The following is a 20259-nucleotide window of genomic DNA, read 5'->3' as shown; positions in this document are numbered from 1 at the left end:
CCTCAGGGAAGTTCACATTGAGCTTCAGCAAACGATCCACATACCTTTGCATTTTCTGCATGTGGCTCGTGACGGACTCTCCGTCCTTCATCATGGTTGTTATCATGGAGCAGATGACTTCGTACCTCTCTTGTCGTGCACTTTGATGGTATCTTTCCATCAAATCTTGGTGCATTTCATAAGGGTAGAAGTCTTCATAAGACTTTTGGAGTTCAGCTGTCATGGTGGCTAACATGATGCAAGCCACCTTGGTTGCATCTCTTTCATGAGTATGAAAGTCAGCGATCTCCTGGGGAGTTGCAGTGGACTCGTCAATTTCCTTAAGCTCCTTGTCAAGGACATATTCTTTGTCCTCGTAGCGAGTAATCATCCTGATGTTTCTGATCCACTTATTGAAGTTGGATCCATCAAAGGTGACTTTCCCACATAGACTCATAAGAGTAAAGGAGCCATTAGGATTCGAGCCAGAAGCATTAGTTGAAGACATCTGAAAAAGAAGAACAAGTTTAGTTTAGATTTAAGAGAGTCCTTAATAAAACACCCAAATGTAATATTAAGGCTAGGATCCAATCACAATATAATATAACTTAGAAGAGGTATGCCGTAATCTAAGCTATATCATATTTGAAAGGTAGGTGAATGACGATTCACCAATTTCCACCACGAAAACCGAAATATTAAATATTTAGTTTTTATTGGTTTTAGAAATTCCTAGTTCTTTGAGATCCAATGAACTTTTCAAAGGCATGTTTCAATCTCGGGAGTGCCCTCCAGGTTTTGTGACTGGGATGCCGAGGATCACAAAACGAGGTGTGAAGTAACCATGCAAATCACTTGGTACCCTTAAAGTTTATCACTCAATCGATGTGCCGGTAAACCACACACGCTCCACCGATACTATAATAAACCTTAAGTCACCCTTTACCTACCTTGTTAAGTCCAAGTTAGTGTGCCGGTTAACCACACACGCTCCACCAACGACTCAGACAAAGTGTAAAGTGTAATTTCATGGATTAGCACCTTATTCACATTTTTCCTAAAGTAACTAAGATTGGGAATTTAATAAACATTTAGTTACTTTATATATTCATCATACTTTGAATGAGAATTTATAAGTCCTTGTCTTACCCGTTCGGCTAACGACCCTCCACCAGTCAAGCAAGCGGTGGGTGAGAATATACACCCATTAAGTCACCATTTTATAGGCAACAACCTTATACCCACCTTATAGACCGGCTTCGTGAATGAGGCGTACTAGCGGTAAGACGACTTGTTCTTATACATATATATATAATTATTAAATCATCATAATATAAGTATAAGGGTTGAATTTTAACTTTTAAAATTCTAGGGGTTGGAACTAAAGTTTTAACTTAACTTTACTTGTTCCAAAACTTGAGGGCAAGTTTTGTAACTTTCAAAACTTTTCATTTCTTGTAACTTATGAGTTTAATAGAGTCATAAAATGAAGACTCTTCATTTTTTTTATAACTCTTGTGTTTTCTTAATGTTTTTAACTCAAGTGTGACTCTTGGTTTTCCATAACTTAAGGATAAGTTATGAACTCCATTAAAACACATTATGATCAAGAATTAAACTACCAAATAGGTTACAAATAATTCCTATGATCATCTAAAACATCATAAGAACAAGAACATGAATATGAACACAATCAAAAATTACATAAAACTTTATAATTTTGATAACTAGTTGTTGTAAATGAATTAGCAAGACATTACACCACCAAAAACAAGTTTACATTTACTAAAACAGTTTAGGGCAATGTTTCTAATTCATTTTCCAGCAACTGAATCGAAATTCTGCACTCATTCGACCCTACTCGCCGAGTGCATGAACATGACTCGCCGAGTTGGTTGAAGATACACATGGACTCGACGAGTCCCCCCTATAGACTCGACGAGTCCATTCGCAGACAGCAAATTTTCGATTCTGTTTTCAACTTTTAAGCACAAATAAGAACAAACAAGCCTAGGCTCTGATACCACTGATGGGTTTTGAGCATTCTAACACTTCCTAAGTGTACATGCAACCCTAATAACCTTGGATCTATGTTTGTCTAATTTGTCATGCAAAGTTGAATTCCAAGGTTATATTCCTATCTAGCATACATGGGGAACAATTTTAACATAAAGTATAGATAGAATAACTTACCTTGTTGTTGCTTGTGTTCCTTGAAACCTTGTGAGCCTAGCACCCCAAGTGTGATGCCTCAAATGCTTCACACAACACCAAATGCTCTTGGAAGAACTTATGAGAGAATACTCACTTCACAAAATCGTCCAAGCCCTCTATGTTCTTAGTGTGTAGCCGATTTGGGAGGAGATCATATTACTTATATAGTGTTGACACATCTAGGGTTAAACCCTAATGTGTCATGACTCTTCATTTCCATGACCCATGGGTTTGTAACTCCCATGGAGCATCCATGGAGCATCCTATGGGTGGAACCCAACTTGATGATCCATGGAGCCTTTTAGCCCACTATACAAGATATGGATGATTTACTTAATCAACCCATATATTTAATTAGTTATCTTTTGATCACTTAATTAATTCTAAATTAATTCTTGATCAAACTAATCAAATAATATTATTAATATATTAGAACTTATAATATATTAATAATCTCCAAGCGTTATTTCTCTCATTTAGTCTATCCAATTGCATGGTGCCATGCAACCCAAATGGACCATGCCGGGTCGGGTCAAGTACATACCAGAAATAGTTATGGACTTAGACACCTTATCCAACAAAACGTTGGTGTTCGGTGTAAACAGTCACGGACTGAAGGTGTTCCAAGATCGGATTTGGATACCTAAGACAGGAGGAGTCAGAGATCTTCTGATGGAAGAAGCTCACAAGACCATGTACTCAATTCATCCCGGTAGCACTAAAATGTATAGGGACCTGAAACCCTATTATTGGTGGCCAACGATGAAGCTCGACATTGCGAAGTATGTGGCCGAGTGTGTGACTTGTGCAAGAGTCAAGGCACAACATCAGAAACCGTACGGGAGTTTAGAACTATTGCCTGTGCCTATGGGTAAGTGGGAAGACATTACTATGGATTTTCTCACTAAATTGCCCAGAACAAAGAATGGTCACGACATGATTTGGGTGGTCGTCGATCGATTCACTAAGAGTGCGCATTTCATAGCAGCCAATGAGAAATGGTCTATGGAAAAGCTTGCGAATTCTTACGTGAAGGAAATTGTGAGACTTCACGGTGTTCCGCTAACAATTGTGTCAGATCGTGATAGTCGTTTCACCTCAAGATTTTGGAAAAGTCTACAAGAGGAATTGGGTACCAAGTTGTGTTTAAGTACAGCTTACCATCCGCAGACTGATGGTCAGAGCGAACGGACAATACAAACACTTGAAGATATGTTGAGAGCATGTACCTTGGAATTCCTAGGTAATTGGGATGAACATTTACCTTTGGTAGAATTTTCCTATAATAATAGTTTTCACTCGAGCATAAAGATGGCACCTTATCAAGCTTTGTATGGACAGAAGTGTCGTACGCCGTCTTGTTGGCTTGAGGCTGGGGAAAAGCAGTTTATGGGGCCGGAGATAGTCCATCAAACTGCTGAAAAGTTGAAAATAATTAGGGAGAGAATGTTAGCAGCTCAGGACCGTCAAAAGAGTTATGCTGACAAAAAGCAAAGACCGATGACTTTTGAAGTTGGAGATTCGGTTTTGCTTAAAGTCTCGCCGTGGAAGGGACTTATAAGATTTGAAAAAGGGGAAAGTTAAGTCCAAGGTTTATTGGACCGTTTAAAGTTCTTCAGAGGATTGGGAACCAAGCTTACAAGCTCGAACTACCAGAAGAACTGAATGGAATTCATAACACTTTCCATGTGTGTTATTTAAGGAAGTTCACGGGAGAAGTTCCCGACATAATTCCACTTTCAGAGTTGAGGATCGATGAGAACAAAAGGTTGATTGAGGAACCGGAGGCAATTGTTGACCGAAAGACTAAGAAATTGCGACGTAAGATGGTGGAGTTAGTGCTTGTCCGATGGAAACACACGAATTGGCCAAATCTCACCTGGGAGACGGAGAGTGACATGATGAGTCGCTATCCGCATTTGTTTGCTGGTGTGTGATTCCGGGGACGGAATCATTCTAAGGTGGAGAGAATGGTAACGCCCGTGTTTCTAGACTTGCCATTTTTAGCAATGTAATAGTCTAGGTTAACCTTGTAACTCAACTTGAAATAATAAGAATGTATTATTTGTGAATTATGTGAATTATGTGATTTATGTGTTTATTTTCTTGATTTTTTTATAATTTAATGAATTAAGAATAAAATAAGCGTCAAAATTAAAGTGTGAGATAAGCCCGATATCTTTGCATAAAGTTGTAGTGGTCGAAACAAGGATTCCGGAGATATAAGGAATGCCAAAATCCGAGTTATAACGAAGAAGTTATGACCTGTCGAAGTTTCGCGACAGAACCGGCACGACGCCGAGTGACGTAAAATATGAATTTAAGATAGAGCGATATTTAGCCTTAGTGATCTAAACAAAAGTCGTAGATTTCGTTAAACAGAGAGCGTGCATAAAAGGAACGCCCAAACCTGACTTCGTATGAGGAAGTTATGATTTTTTGAAGTTTCGACGTGGCAGTATGCAGCCCGAATACTCGATTGGAGATCGAGCGGTTTTTAGCCGAAACAATCTAAATGAGAAACGAAGATCTTGTTGTTAGTAGCGAAGCAATGAAAAGTTAGGCGAGAACGGACGTCAGACGAAGAAGTTATGAATTTATAACGAAGTTTTTCTGTCCCGGCCTTCTAAAAATAAATAATAAAAATAAAAGTCAAAATTAGCCGACGGAGTCTAAATGAAAGTTGTAGAGTATGGTTTGACCTTCGCGTGGATATAAAGAACGTCGAAAACGGAGCTTGTATGCGAAAGTTGCACAATTTAGAAGTTTGACAAGTCAATTACGCCCCGCGTAATTTGAGTACGCCCCGCGTACTCAGTCGGATGCAACTTGTCTGACCAATACTCGAGTGCCACCATTCGACGCACGCAGTGACGTCAAAGTACGCCCCGCGTACTGAGTACGCCCTGCGTAATTTGAGATTACGCACCACGTAATCCCAGACCCAGCAGCCTATAAATAGAACTCGAATTCAGCCATTTTCTCTTGTTCAAACTCTTCCCTCTCTCTAAGTTTTGCCTCGTTTTGCGTGCCGTTTGTACCCCAAAGCCCCGGTAATATTCCCGAGCCCCGAAGCAAGATCCGATGCCCCGAGGATCCCGAAGAGCGTTATTCCCGAGCCGAAACGCTGCCCGTGAGGAGCCCGGTTTTGTGAAGATCTTCCAGATCTACGAAGAAACACCTCTTCTGCAAGCTGTAGTGCTGCCCGATCATCTTCTGATCAAGTGAGTGTGTAGTTATTCTCATTCCAATGCAATATTATGAAGTATTTCATATAAAATACGTGTTAGGTGTATATATTTGGTTGTTATACGTGTGAGTGTATATTCACTCTCTTCTATGTTATAGATCTGATGTATTCTCTATGAAATACGTGTTATGTGTGTATGCCTCATCTGTTATGTGGAATATGTACTGCTTAAAGCATGTTATACAGGTTTTTAAACAATGTATAAAAATGTATATTTTTATCTACTAATATGTTGGGTAGAACATGGGTAGGTAATTGGTGTGTAATAAACAGATGAGAGGCCTCGGTGTTATTGGTGTTATTCTAGTCATTTAGCAGAGTATGGATGACGACCACAGACTATTCTAGACTGTCCTGTGGAACACTAGCAGGCTCATTACCTGTAGCTGTTGTGAACGACGTGTTCACCGGTGTACTCTATCCCCCACATGGTTGCCTTTAGGACACTTATTGTTGAGGAAGCCCCTCTGCAGTGATGTCCGTCCCGATGAAAAATCCTGAAATAGGTTCCTTATAATAGACGTTATTTTTAGGAACGTAAGGTGAGGATAACGGGAATGGGTAATCGGGTTTATTGTTGATTGTTGAAATTAAATATAATTATTGTGGGTTGAAAACCCTATATGCTCACCAGGCTCCCAAGCCTGACCCACTCAGTTGATTTATTTTACAGGAAGTGGCGCAAGAGCTTAACATGGGCGAACATCAAGTTGTTTTGTTTACAAGTCTGTATATGTATATATTTGTTGAACGACTTGTAATGTTATCGTTTATGCTTTATGACCTGTATCGGAACATGACATCCCGACTTTTGATTAAGAAATGAAATCATATTTCTTTATGAAATGTTTTGATAAATATCTATTTTATCATGTTTTGTTTTTGGGAACAAATTCCGCATCTCTTTTAAAATTAAAAGGATTTACTCTGAAAATTATTTTAAAAAGCATAAATGAAATCGGTCTTTTCTGGCCGAGATTTTGGGGATGTCACAGCAGTCTCTAAGGCATACCCCAAAAAGAAGATAGGTAGTGAAGCACGACTCATCATAGAGCGAACCATATCCAATAAGGTTCAATTACGCCTTTCTGCCACACCATTCAACTGCGGTGTCCTAGGAGGCGTCAATTGCGAAACTATTCCACACTCCTTGAGATAATCGTGGAATTCAAGACTTAAGTACTCTCCTCCTCGATCGGATTGAAGCATCTTGATTTTCCTGCCCAATTGATTCTCCACTTCATTCTTGAACTCTTTGAACTTTTCAAAGGTGTCTGACTTTTGCTTGATTAAGTAGATATACCCATATCTACTATAGTCATCGGTAAAAGTCACATAGAAGCGGTTCCCATCCTTCGTGGTTGATCTAAAGGGTCCACATACATCGGTATGTATTAGGTCCAATAGCCCCTCACCCCTTTCACAAGTACTCGTGAAGGGTGACTTAGTCATCTTTCCAAGTAAACAAGACTCGCATGTGTCATCTTCCCTAAGGTCGAATGACTCCAACACTCCATCCTTTTGGAGTTGTGCTATGCGTTTCTTGTTGACATGTCCAAGACGACAATGCCACAAGGATGCTTTATACATACTAGTGGAAGAATCAATATTCAAAACATCATTTCCTAAGTTATCAACAATCATAATAGTTTCATATATTCCATTACATGGTATAGCTTCAAAGTAAAAGACACCATTTAGATAAGCCAAAATAGAACCATTCTCATTATTAAAAGAAAATCTAAATCCTTGTCTATATAAACCATGAAATGAAATGATGTTTCTAGCCATTTCTGGCGAATAGCAACAATTGTTCAAATCTAAAACCAAACTATTCCTAAGCACTAAAGAATACACTCCAATCTTGGTCACAGGCGACGATCTTCTGTTCCCCATAATTAGATTGATCCTTCCTTGCTCTACATCCCTACTTCTTCTTAGTCCCTGCACATTAGAACAAATGTGATAACCACAACCGGTATCAAGAACCCAAGAAATAGCATGATTAGAATCGTTAGATTTGATTGTGTATATACCTGCGAAAGATGGCTTGATCTTTCCTTCTTTGATCGCTTGCAGGTAATCCGGGCAGCTTCTCTTCCAATGTCCTATCTTGTGGCAGTGGTGGCACTCTGCCTCCTTTGGGTTGGAGCAGGGCTTAGTGGGATCAACTTTGGTCCCACTAGAAGAGGCACCATCTCGGGCTTTCACCTTGCGATAGTTATTCGATGAAGCTTTCCTCTTCTTTCCCTTCCCTTGACCAATAGCCAAGATAGGAGCAACGGACGGATTGGGAGTAGGTGCAACAGACTTGTCCTTGAAGTTGCTCTCAGCAACCCTCAAGAGACCTTGGAGTTTGCTTAGGGTGACCTCTTCTTTGTTCATGTGGTAGGTCATCCTAAATTGGTTGTACATCGGAGGCAAAGAATGAAGCACCATATCGATCGCCAAGTCTTCACCGAAGTCAACATTTAACTTGCGAAGGCGGTCGACATACCTTTGCATATTTTGCAGGTGCACGGTAAGAGATTCTCCATGACCCATCTTAGCGGAGATCATGTTAGTGAAAATCTCATAACGCTCTTGTCTCGCGTTTTGGTGGTATCTCTCCAACAAGTCTTGATGCATCTCGTATGGATACATGTCCTCGTAGGACTTTTGGAATTCGGAGTTCATGGTGGCGATCATGATGCAATGTACCTTCATTGCATCTCGCTCATGAGTTTCAAAGGCGGTGATTTCGGTGGGAGTAGCAACTTCGGGGTTGATTTTCTCGAGCTTCTCATCGAGGACATACTCCTTATCCTCATAGGGAGCAATGGTGCGAATGTATCTTATCCATTCGCTAAAGTTCGTTCCATCGAAGGTGACCTTTTGGCAAAGGCTCATCAACGTGAAAGAACTAGCAGCAGCGTTGTTTGCGTGTGACATCTATAGAAAGGACAAGGATAGATTAGAATAAGAATCCCTAATTATCACCCAATAAGAAAAATTAGGGTTAGGATCCAACAATAACATTTACATATTAGAAAAGGGATGCCGTAATCTAACATGAAAATAAATTGAAGGTAAGTGAATGACGATTCACCAATTCTCCACAACAAAACCTAGACTATTAGTCCTAAGTGTATTGAGAATTCCTAGGTTCGGATGAGATTCATTGAACTATTCAATGGCATGTTTAAATCTCGATATGCCCCTCTCGTTTGTGACTGGGATGCCGAGGATCACAAAGCAGGTGTGAATTACCATGCAAATTCACATGGTGCCTTCATTGTAACGATCACCTATTCGATGTGCCGGTAAACCACACATGCTCCATCGAACTATGATAAACAATGAATCACCCTTTGCCACCTTCGCTTAGAACCAATTAGTGTGCCGGTAAACCACACACGCTCCACTAACTTCTTAGCAAGGTGCAAAGTGTAATTTCATGGGATTGCATCAATTCACTTTTCCTAAAGTAACTAAGATTGGGAAATTTTTAAAACGTGTAGTTACTTTGTATTTCTTATTATACTTTTAATGAGAAGATGAGGTTGCCCTATCCTACCCGTTCGGCTAACGACCCTCCACCAATCAAGCAAGCGGTGGGTGTGAGTGTACACCCATTAAGCGCCATTTTATAGGCCACAACCTTATACCCACCTTATAGATCGGCTTCGTGAATGAGGCCTACTAACGGTAAGACTAGCATTTAGTTATACATATATATATTATTCTAGTAATATCATATTAGTATAGGGTTGTATTTTAAAACTTTTCAAAATCTAGGGTTTGAAATTTAAGTTGTCTAAATTAAAACTTTTAATCACAAATATAAATTTCAAAACTTTAGGGTAGGTTTTAAACATTTAAAACATGAAGGATCAAATAACAAATAATTCCAATTAACAATTAATATCCTAATTATCTTTATTTGATTTATCCAAGATTTCTTTTAAGATAATTATCAAAATAATTAATCAATTATCACATAAGGAAATTAAATATTTTATTAGATGATAAATATCTTTAATTAGATCAAGATAATAGTCATATATATCAAAAAATCGGATTTAGATTGATCTATTATGATTAAGGTAAGTTTCCATAAGATAATTATGAAAAAATCCCGAATCTGGCCATTCCTGACGCTTGCACTCGCCGAGTGACCAAGGGGACTCGCCGAGTCAGGCCTACTCGCCGAGTCCACCATGGGACTCGCCGAGTCAGTGACCCAAAAACCTAAAAATCGAATTTTGCAGGTTTGTTTCAGTTAATCAAGCAACTATTTAAAGAAAACCAAGCTAGGCTCTGATACCACTGATGGGTTTTAGCCATAAGAACTTTCCTATGTGCGCATGCAAAACCCTAATGCTTGGATCTAGGCTTTCTAATTAAACATGCTTTGAATCCAAGACTTCTAATGGCTAATTAGGTTAAATAACAACATTGAAACAGATCTAGAATCATACCTTTGGATTCCTTGTTGATCTTGTTGTCTTGGAGCTTCTAGAGTCACAAATGTCACTCCTCTAATGGCTTACAAACACCAATAGCAAGAAGAATGATTTAGGAGAGAGGAGAGGGGAGGAATTCGGCCAGAGTATCTCTACTTTTGATGGTGTGTCGAATTCCCTCACCCCTAGGGTCTATTTATACTTGTAGACTCCTTAAGGTTACTACCTAAACCCTAATTGGATAATCTTCTCTTAAGACAATCCAAATCCATTCCATAGATAAGTCTTTGGACGATTTTAGCTATCCTATATCTCATAGAATTCGTCCAAAGCATATCCCAATGGATTTACAGTCTAAAGTTTAACTATCAAACAATTGACAGTTTATACCCTCTTATTTAATTAATCTCTTTAAGTCACCAAATTAATTCCAATTAATTTATGACTTATATTTATCAAATAACCATATATTATTCCTTATAATATTTACTCTCTTTTAACAAATCATCCATCAAGTTGCTATGGTGAAGGCAACCCAAAAGGACCATGCACAACCGGATCAAATACTTGCCTATTATAGTTGCAGCCTTAGACACTATTCCAACACATACATGATGCATGCATGCACCTTAAATAGCCAAATGCTAATAATAAATCACGTGTGGACACGCCCAACCCGGATACAAAATAGACTAAATAAAAATCCCACAATGATGCAACACATTAGACCCAACAATCTCCCCCTTTGTGTCAATTAAGGCGGGAGACTCTTCAATGTTGTATTCTTTTCTACGTCTTGAAGAGTTTTAGAATAATGTTGAGAAATGTACTACGAACTGCAACATACTGTTGGGTTTTGGTCATAAGACATCCTATGTGCTCATACAAACCCTAATGCTTGGATCTAGGTTTCTCTATTGTACATGCTTTGAATCCAAGACTATAAACCCTAATTCTAGCATACATATAATCATATTAACATGAGAATAAGTTTATAGTGTTACCTTGATTGTTATGTAGCAATAACAATCCCAAATCTCCTTGTATTGACTTTGGAAGGCTTAGAGTCACAAGTGTCACTCCTCTAATGGCTCACAAACACCATAAGCAAGTGGAGAAGGTATAAGGAGAGAAGTAAGAGGTTAGAATTCGTATCTAGGACCTCTTTTGAAGGGATATACGAATTCATGGCCCTAGGGGTGTTTATATAGGTGTAGAGATAGGGTTTCAGTCATTATCCTTATCTAGTTGATTATCCATTAAGCAACCAATAAGATAATCCTTGAATCCTTATCATACTCGAATTCTAAGGGATTTACACCTCAAATTCGTTCACCATATATATAAGGTAATCCTTACCTTATTTTGTAACTATCACATAATTACAAATCAGCCCCTCTAGTTTAATTAATTACATTTGATCACAAAACTAATTCTTAATTAATTATTGACCAATATTAATTAAACAAATATGATTTCTCCTTTAATATATTATTCTTATAACATATTAATAAATCATATTACCCTCTCTCTCTTTATTCATTTCTCCAATCAAGTTGCTTTGGTGAAGGCAACCCAAAAGGACCATGCACCATCGGGTCAAGTACACACCAAAATAGTTATGGACTTAGACACTAATCCAACAGTCTCCCACTTGGATAAGTCTAACAACTATTCTGCGTATGACTTCAGATCCTGATCTGCAATCGTAGCTTTCCAAAGCTGCTGTTAACTCTGATCATATCAGATACGTGTGTCCTTAGATAAGGGATCATATATTCCTCCATTCTTGATATCGTCTGAGACATGATTTCTAATCATTCTCTTTGTACTACTTCTCGATTTCCGATTTATGACGACAGACTAATTGAACAAATCAAATTAGCCCTAGCCCGGCCGAGCATTTACATATGTCATCACTAAACCATCGAGGGGCCCAAAGATATCGCTTTTATCCTACTTTGGATAAAAGGAACGGATAAACTTTGATACAATGCTTGCTTGCACTCACTCACCGAATTACACACAACAATATGTTTTATAACAGCAAGTTACTGGTGCGTTTACATATTATCAATGTGCAACCGATTCGCAAGATACAACTCACACATCTCGGTTTCAAGAATATAAGATGTTATCGTCTCACCAATCACTCGTGATACAATTCATGGAGTGATCCAAGTGAGCGTGGGTTTAATCCAATGCTCAAATCATATTCATAAGCACTCATGAACGTTGCAGCAAACATTTGCTTATGTCTAATACTCTTTTAGACAATCCACACACCAATTCACGACAGTCTTCATTCATATCTACTTCCAACATATGAACGACTGTGGCCCGTTTGAATAATTCGATTATTCTTAATAAACTCAATTATTCTGGAAGTCAAAACATGCAAGGTGAAACACAAGAATAATACTAATCCCATATGGCCTCAAACCTTTGAGTATAAACAAAACACGTTTTATTTATCACCATATCGATTACTCATTATTTGTCGTTTCGGGTAATCAACTTCGCATTTTAATTCCAACACTTGTCCCATGCTCCTAGTATGCACACAATGTTTACCTATGGTTCATTCTTTTGCGAAATAGACAAATTGAACACATTTCCAATCATTCTCATTTTACAACACCAAATCCATTTTCTTAAGTGTAAGAATGTCAAATTCTTGTTATTTATAGAATATACTAGATTCTAACACTTTATGCAACGATCCTTTTGTAATGTCACTGCACCAAAGTCTCAAAGACTATTGCCAATGATATTACAAATTCCTCTATCGGAGATTGTTACAAGACAATTCCTTAGATATGATGTCTCTCACTCAAAGTACATTCCTTTGAACATCCTTTCGCATAAAGTTTCTAATCTAGACATAGATTTTACTTCCCAACATGGACACACTTCCATATTTTCTATATGACAACTCATTCTTAATAGAATCTTATCTATTCGTAATGATGTCGATATCGTCCATCCAATATGGAAACACTTCCATAATTTCCAATACTATACTTCCAACTACTCGCAAGCGACCAATCCTCGTCGAACTTTGGATTGTCCTTTGATAGTTGTTTAATTATTTTAGTCAAAACCAATTCTAGTCCCTTTTCCCTCTAAATGCACTATACATTTGGAAAATTTTAGAATGGTCAAACATTAAAGCATTCGCAATCGATCCTATACCCGAAGCGTATGGGACACAACGCATAATGTTTTATTTGCTATGTTCTCAAAACTCGAATTGCGAAGAGGAATGCCGTAATCACAATCGAAATTTTAAGAACACACTATGTACCTTTGACTAAATTTATTAACATTCCACAACCTAATCCTTTAGATTTGAAATGAAGCATAATATTCTCTCCCTTAATTATAGCAAAACAACCTTTCAACTCTTACAACTTTGCAAAGTATGACTCTTGTTTTCTATAATTAATATTGCCAACTATGCAATACGTGCCTTAATAATCATACAATCATAACATTTATGCTCCCACTATCATGATGATTATTATAAAACATAACACTTATGCTCCCACTAGCTTCGACATGTAAACATCTTAACTTTCAGAAAAACAATACTTATTGAATTTCTTAAGTTCATGTTTCTAATACTTAGTGCTTTGATAATCTTTTATCAAGGCTTCTTGAACTTATACACTTTTGCCTTAGATAGTTCATATGTGTGTCTTAACAATTAAGACTAATTGCCAAACCTCACAATTCAAATTATGGAAAGGGATGCCGTAACCATGATCGAATTTGAGAATGCAATTTTACAATCACTATCTTTTAAAATCTTTCTTAGTGAAAGCATTTTCTCACAATCATTTTCATGAAGGAGGAAATCTTATGACACTTAGATTTAAACGGTGTATGTGTTCCTATCCATGCGAATTTGTTAAAACCAAAGTTTACGACAAATTCAAACTCATATGGATCGAACTTTCTTAATCTTGATTTCTTGCCTTATGGTAGCACAGCTGCCCACCACGTCTTCCAAGTAGTTAAGCATCTTACCTTTTTCCTATCAATGTACCTTTCATTGATCAAGGTCCTTGCCTTTTACGCATTCAAATGAGAACTCATAGGACTCTCATGCATAATTAACTCGATTGGATTGGCACAGAAACAAAATAATGTCTTTACGATAGGTTGTAAACCTCAACTCGTGTGCTAGTGATGATCGATAAGGTTTATTTGATTTGTTCTTGAAACTTTTCGAGACCATTAAGACTCCCACTGACTCCTTGACATATAAGATTCTTTTGTCAATAAACATTTCTTGACAAACAAATTTTCAAGAGTTAGTGTAGCTTGTATCAAAACACTTCATAAATTGGTCATAGTTGGTCTTTGTCTTATCCAAGACATCACAACTTTCCACATTTGATGAATGTTATAAACCTTTAATACTTTTTACTCATTGTCACAATCTTAACTTTAAGACTTGTTATTGGAACAAAGTATGATTGTCTTCTTGATTTGACCATTTCATCAATCTTTGATTCCTCTTCTTGGACATACAATTGTACCAAGACTCACTTAGAGGATCAATTGAGATATGGTTCTTAATCATCAAGACCTATCATAAAGCATAAAAGCCACTCTCCCTTCTTCTTAGAATGGAGAAACTCTTATCTTTCTGCCTATTTGATTCTTCTTATTCGTTTTGCTATTGATCTAAACCCTTTAATCAATTCAAAATTACACTTAATCTTGTAAGTATAATCATATTTACTAAACCTTTAGTAAATGATGACGAATATCTTTGTTACTCTTATGGTGAACTTGATCAACACACAACTTTGTGTACTCGATCTCCTAGTCCTTCACTTGACACTTTGTCAACGAATTAGTCTAATTATCAAATATGAAATTTCTCATTCATCATGCAACCAAGTTGCATGATTCCAAGTTTCTGTCCAATTGAAACTTGGGCGATGAGAAACTCTCTCTATTTGGTAAATTCTTGACTTTCCATAACACAATAAGAAACAAATCCATTACTGCTAATAATTTTAACATCAATTTTTCATACACGCCATTGTAAGGATAAATAAATAAAATTTAAAATCAAAATTTATTTTATTGCGGAAAAATTTGTCCTTCACAATGCAACTCATTGAAAAACTTATGCAAATACATCTTTCTTAGCAATCTAATTCTAACTCTAAGTAGTAGCTCAAGAATCTAATCTTCGAGAAACGCAATCGAAATCCATTCCTTCACGGTTAGATTCTGCTCACTTCTTCCCTTAAGCTTCTTTTCTTTTCTTTGATCCTTCTAAACATCAATTGTAATCTTATCACATTATGTATTCAGAACCTAGAATGAAGCTTAAAAGAGTTAGTCAATGGATTTTACCTAAATTAGAGCCATACGTTTCGACTCTCCCATCTCTTAGATCTCTTAGGTAAATAGGGCAGCTTCGTCTCCAATGCCCCTTCTCTTGGCAATAAAAGCAAATTGACTCTTTTTGGAACAACACATGGAACTACTTCAGACATCGCCTTTCTCTTATGATCAAACTTTTCGATCATTGCATGTCTTTCATTGCCATTGTCTATATCCACAGAGGTGTCGAAGGCAGATTCACCAATCAACTTTGCTTTTCTATTGCGCCAAACCATTGCTGATTTAGCAGCAATAAGCATATAGGTGAGATCTATAAGGGTCACGTCGCGGTTCATCATATAGTACTCTCTTACGAACTCACTATATGAGTTAGGAAGTGATTGAAGAACCCAATCAACAGCCATCTCTTCACCGACAATGGATCCTATCATTCTTAGTCTATCAATGTGCGACTTCATCCCTAGGACGTGTGCACACACCGACTTTCCTTCTTTATGTTTACTTGCCAAAAGGGCTTGAGTGATATTGAACTTTTCAATTTTACAATCTTGTGGGTTAGGGAGAATAATTGGAGGAGGAGGAGGAAGTGAAGCATGATTTCTTGTTCCTCGATCGAATCGTGGAATATCATCTTCATGTGGAATGCTTGTTCCACGGGATTTGAGAAGACCATAGTTGTCGAACTTTGACATCGGGAGAAAAACGAATTCAAGTTAGTTGATTGATTGAGTCCTTGGTAAATCACCCAAATGAAATTCCAAGGCTAGGACCCAACACAATATCCTACAACTCGGGAGAGGGATGTCGTAACCCAAATGCAGAACATTTGAAGGTAAGTGAATGACGATTCACTAATTTCCACCATGAAAAACGAAAAAGAAATTTAAGTTTTAAATCTATGAAAACTCCTAGATCCTTTGAGATTCATTGAACATTTCAATGGCATGTTTAAATCTCGATATGCCCCTCTTGTTTGTGACTAGGATGCCGAGGATCACAAAGCGGGTGTGAATAACCATGCAAACTACATGGTGCCCTCACATGTTACAATCAACTATTCGATGTGCCGGTAAACCACACACGCTCCACCGAACTATGACAAACATTGAGTCACCCTTTGCTACCTTTGCTTAGAACCATTTAGTGTGCCGGTAAACCACACACGCTCCACTAACGTCTTCGCAAGGGCACAAAGTGTAATTTCATGGAATTGCATCAACTCACTTTTGCCTAAGTAACTAAGATTGGGAATTTGCGAAACATTTAGTTACTTTGTATTTCATTATACTTATAATGGAAGGTTTCATCCTATCCTACCCGTTCGGCTAACGACCCTCCACTAGTCAAGAGTGCGGTGGGTAAGAGTGGATACCCATTCAATCGCCATTTTACAGGCAATTTCCTTAAACACCCTTTACAGACCAGCTTCGTGAATGAGGCCTACTAACGGTAAGACTGACTTTTACTCATACATATATATAATGTTAGACTTTTAATCTTATATATAGTATAGGGTGTATTTTATACTTTTAAAATACTATGTGGTTAACTTTAATAATTACACTTTAAATTCAATTAAATTGTTAACCTAAACTTTTATGGATTTATTAAACCTCTTTTAATTATACTCCTTAATTAATTAATAAAACCATAAAGGGGTGATTTGAACTTTTCAAAACATTACTAGAGTTTTAGAATTTAACATTTCTAATTAAACCTTTAATCAACTTTTAAATTCCAAAACTTGAGGGCAAGTTTTGAAACATTTCAAAACATTAGGGTTTTAACTATTTAAATTTCAAAACAACAAAACTTTTGGGGTTCAAATTTAAACTATAAAACCTAAAGGGATAAATTGAAACTATTTCACAAGATAATTCAAATCTAAATTACAAATAATCAAACTTTATCTAATAAAACAAGTGATTATCTAAATTTTGACAATTATCTTCTATTTTGGTAAGGATAATCACATAATAATGAAAAAATTCGGATTTTATCACAAAAGCAAGTTTATGGTAATTATCCAAAACCAAAACAGGAAGAAAATCGCGAATCTGAGCTGTCAGACCCTTTGACTCATCGAGTCTGGACCTGGACTCGTCGATTACAGCTGACTCGGCGAGTTCACCAAGTGACTCGGCGAGTCAAACATTCAGAAACTCAAAAAATCGATTTTCAGTGCTTATTTCGATCAAATATGCATCAATACAATTGAAACCAATCTAGGCTCTGATACCACTGTTGGGTTTTGGTCATAAGACATCCTATGTGCTCATACAAACCCTAATGCTTGGATCTAGGTTTCTCTATTGTACATGCTTTGAATCCAAGACTATAAACCCTAATTCTAGCATACATATAATCATATTAACATGAGAATAAGTTTATAGTGTTACCTTGATTGTTATGTAGCAATAACAATCCCAAATCTCCTTGTATTGACTTTGGAAGGCTTAGAGTCACAAGTGTCACTCCTCTAATGGCTCACAAACACCATAAGCAAGTGGAGAAGGTATAAGGAGAGAAGTAAGAGGTTAGAATTCGTATCTAGGACCTCTTTTGAAGGGATATACGAATTCATGGCCCTAGGGGTGTTTATATAGGTGTAGAGATAGGGTTTCAGTCATTATCCTTATCTAGTTGATTATCCATTAAGCAACCAATAAGATAATCCTTGAATCCTTATCATACTCGAATTCTAAGGGATTTACACCTCAAATTCGTTCACCATATATATAAGGTAATCCTTACCTTATTTTGTAACTATCACATAATTACAAATCAGCCCCTCTAGTTTAATTAATTACATTTGATCACAAAACTAATTCTTAATTAATTATTGACCAATATTAATTAAACAAATATGATTTCTCCTTTAATATATTATTCTTATAACATATTAATAAATCATATTATCCTCTCTCTCTTTATTCATTTCTCCAATCAAGTTGCTTTGGTGAAGGCAACCCAAAAGGACCATGCACCATCGGGTCAAGTACACACCAAAATAGTTATGGACTTAGACACTAATCCAACACATACCACCTAATCATATCAGAATAACACTTCTTTGTAGTATCATCATTCACTTTGCAACTGATACTTATATCCAAAATGAAATTCAAACAAACCGTGGAGAACAAATGTTTATCTGGCAAAGTAAACAAGCATTTCTAGACATCTCCTCTTTCTTTAGTTCCTTGTTGAAACATCACTATCCAGTTGTACATTTCTATCTTCCCATTCTTTATCTTCTCACTGCCACTTGCAAACCCTGGAGGACGAACAGTTGGTTTCCTTCACAACATAGTAGCTATTTCGATATCCATATTTGCCAGTTCATGGATGTACGAAACAAGAATTCACTTGATGTGTGCTATAATGGGTTCGTAGTTCGCTTCATCAGGCATTAGAAGATGTAGCAACACAATCCGGTCATAAGGATTTAAGCAAGGCAAGTCTGTGAGAGAAAATTCAAAAACAGAATTCGCAGAGCCTCGAGTTGTTTTGAATTTGACATTGACAAAACTTTCTGTCTGAAACGGCCCAATAACCTTGACTGCAGTGATTTTTTTTGGACTCCAAGTATGGTATTATGGCTTGCCTTGATTTAAATAAAATTCCATTCAGGACTTATCAACATTCTCATTTGAATCCGGAGCATTCACAGTCACCTCAAAGCTGCGAAACAAGAAAGCTTTCGGTGTGACAGGAAAGTCCAATTTCAAATCGAGTGTGTTCTCCAGATCAGAAGAAGTAACTAGTTCCAACCAATGAATGCTCGGATTATCAACTGATTTATTCAAAATTCGCTCCACAGTCCAAGGAGGAAATAGCAGCTTCCTAACTTTAAGAGTAATCTGAGCATCACGAAATTCCTTTTCTTTTTCTTAAGTTTCTCTCGCTATTCGCTTGTTCTCATCAATAACTGCATCATGAGCTATTCTCTTAAGCTTTTCATTCTCTTCTTCTTCTTCTTCTTCATTTACAAACTTTTATTTTCCTTTCGAACCCGAAGCTTCATTACCCTTCAGTTCGTTCATCTTATGATTTTATTCACCAGTTGAATTTTCACTACCATAAGTTTTGCCTTGATCTTGATCTCCCCCTTGTTTCGAAGGTACCACATACCTCGAAGCACCTTCCAGTCTGTTAAGCATCGCAAATACCGGCCTTAGCTTTTCAGCCAGATCCTTTCGTACAGTAATTGTAATCAAAGAGTCATGAGATGATGTCTGATAGCAAGGAGTTCGCATCAGCAATATAACTCTTCATCACAACTCTTTCCGATAAGAGTTATTGAACCTGCTTATTGGCTTGACTGAGTTTGAGAGAGAGAACTTTCACCTTCTCTGTTTTGACACCAAGCTCATCCATAATCTTGTTTTCCATGGCCAAGTCTTTATGAAGATCGTCAATCTTGGAGGAAATTGAGGTCTGAAACTCCGTTTGGTCTGATTGAATACTTAAGCAAACCTTGTCAAGAGCCTCCTTCTTAGAACGAAGGGTATCAACAAGACTTGTAATAACAGTATTGGCTTGTCTGGTGTTTGTGTCAAATGATGTATTGAAATAAGACATGAAGGATTGAGCTTCAGAAATTAGTTTACTAACTTTATCGGCCGTTTCCCTGTAAATAGTTGATGAATCCTCAACTCTTTGTTGGTTTTCTCTAGATTTGTAGAGTGTTCTTTGGTGAGAGCTTCAAATAAGGTTTTAATTGTTGCTTCAGAATATGAACTCTGGTAGAAGCTTTGGAAGATTCAAGCAGTGAATCTAGCTTTTCACTTATTGCCTTGAGTTGGCCTTTAGTAATAGGAGCATCATCATCATTTTCATCACATATAGTGAAAGGATCACTGGAAAAAGTTGCAAAAACATCATCACCTCCAAAAACAATATCAGGATCATCTTGACATAAAGGCGAAACAGGAGGAGTAGAATGACCAAAAGCAAAGCCAGAAGCAAATGCCCCTGCATCAGATGCGTTGACAGAAA

Source organism: Lactuca saligna, chromosome 8 (assembly GCF_052625555.1).
Source record: "Lactuca saligna cultivar CGN05327 chromosome 8, ASM5262555v1, whole genome shotgun sequence".
NCBI lineage: Eukaryota > Viridiplantae > Streptophyta > Magnoliopsida > Asterales > Asteraceae > Lactuca > Lactuca saligna.
This window is presented reverse-complemented; position numbering follows the sequence as displayed.